We start from the raw sequence: 2,411 nt of genomic DNA, 5'->3' as shown, positions 1-2,411 counted from the left end.
AGGATGATAGTAATTGACTGAAACAGGACATAAATAAATAGAATGGACAGATGATCAGGATGATAGTAATTGACTGTACCAGGACATAGATAATTAGACTGGACAGAGGATCAGGATGATAGTAATTGACTGAAACAGGACATAAATAAATAGAATGGACAGAGGATCAGGATGATAGTCATTGACTGTACCAGGACATAGATAATTAGAATGGACAGAGGATCAGGATGACAGTAATTGACTGAAACAGGACATAAATAATTAGAATGGACAGATGATCAGGATGATAGTAATTGACTGTACCAGGACATAGATAATTAGAATGGACAGAGGATCAGGATGATAGTAATTGAATGAAACAAGACATAGATAATTAGAATAGACAGAGGATCAGGATGATAGTAATTGACTGAAACAGGACATAGATAATTAGAATGGACAGAGGATCAGGATGATAGTAATTGACAGAAACAGGACATAGATAATTAGAATGGACAGAGGATCAGGATGATAGCAATTGACTGAAACAGGACATTGATAATTAGAATAGACAGAGGATGAGGATGATAGCAATTGACTGAAACAGGACATAGATAATTAGAATAGACAGAGGATCAGGATGATAGTAATTGACTGAAACAGGACATAGATAATTAGAATGGACAGAGGATCAGGATGATAGTAATTGACTGAAACAGGACATAGATAATTAGAATGGACAGAGGATCAGGATGATAGTAATTGACTGAAACAGTTACAGATAATTTGAATGGACAGAGGATCAGGATGATAGTAATTGACTGAAAAAGAACATAAATAATTAGAATGGACAGAGGATCAGGATGATAGTAATTGACTGAAACATGACATAGATAATTAGATTAGACAGAGGATCAGGATGATAGTAATTGACTGAAAAAGGACATAGATAATTAGAATGGACAGAGGATCAGGATGATAGTAATTGACTGAAACAGGACATAGATAATTAGAATGGACAGAAGATCAGGATGATAGTAATTGACTGAAACAGGACATAGATAATTAGAATGGACAGAGGATCAGGATGATAGTAATTGACTGAAACAGGACATAGATAATTAGAATGGACAGAGGATCAGGATGATAGTAATTGACTGAAACAGGACATAGATAATTAGAATGGACAGAGGATCAGGATGATAGTAATTGACTGAAACAGGACATGGATAATTAGAATGGATAGAGGATCAGGATGATAGCAATTGACTGAAACAGGACATTGATAATTAGAATAGACAGAGGATGAGGATGATAGTAATTGACTGAAACAGGACATAGATAATTAGAATGGACAGAGGATCAGGATGATAGTAATTGACTGAAACAGGACATAGATAATTAGAATGGACAGAGGATCAGGATGATAGTAATTGACTGAAACAGGACATAGATAATTAGAATGGACAGAGGATCAGGATGATAGTAATTGACTGAAACAGGACATAGATAATTAGAATGGACAGAGGATCAGGATGATAGTAATTGACTGAAACAGGACATAGATAATTAGAATGGTCAGAGGATCAGGATGATAGTAATTGACTGAAACAGGATATAGATAATTAGAATAGACAGAGGATCAGGATGATAGTAATTGACTGAAACAGGACATAGATAATTAGAATGGACAGAGGATCAGGATGATAGTAATTGACTGAAACAGGACATAGATAATTAGATTAGACAGAGGATCAGGATGATAGTAATTGACTGAAACAGGACATTGATAATTAGAATGGTCAGAGGATCAGGATGATAGTAATTGACTGAAACAGGACATAGATAATTAGATTAGACAGAGGATCAGGATGATAGTAATTGACTGAAGCAGGACATAGATAATCAGAATGGACAGAGGATCAGGATGATGGTAATTGACTGAAACAGGACATAGATAATTAGAATGGACAGAGGATCAGGATGATAGTAATTGACTGAAAAAGGACATAGATAATTAATATGGACAGAGGATCAGGATGATAGTAATTGACTGAAACAGGACATAGATAATTAGAATGGACAGTGGATCAGGATGATAGTAATTGACTGAAACAGGACATTGATAATTAGAATAGACAGAGGATGAGGATGATAGTAATTGACTGAAACAGGACATAGATAATTAGAATGGAAAGAGGATCAGGATGATAGTAATTGACTGAAACAGGACATATATAATTAGAATGGTCAGAGGATCAGGATGATAGTAATTGACTGAAACAGGACATAGAAAATTAGAATGGACAGAGGATCAGGATGATAGTAATCGACTGAAACAGGACAGAGATAATTAGAATGGACAGAGGATCAGGATGATAGTAATTGACTGAAACAGGACATTGATAATTAGAATGGTCAGAGGATCAGGA

The sequence above is a fragment of the Heterodontus francisci genome, unplaced genomic scaffold (genome assembly GCF_036365525.1).
Source record: "Heterodontus francisci isolate sHetFra1 unplaced genomic scaffold, sHetFra1.hap1 HAP1_SCAFFOLD_276, whole genome shotgun sequence".
NCBI lineage: Eukaryota > Metazoa > Chordata > Chondrichthyes > Heterodontiformes > Heterodontidae > Heterodontus > Heterodontus francisci.
Note: the sequence above shows the minus strand (reverse complement) of the source record.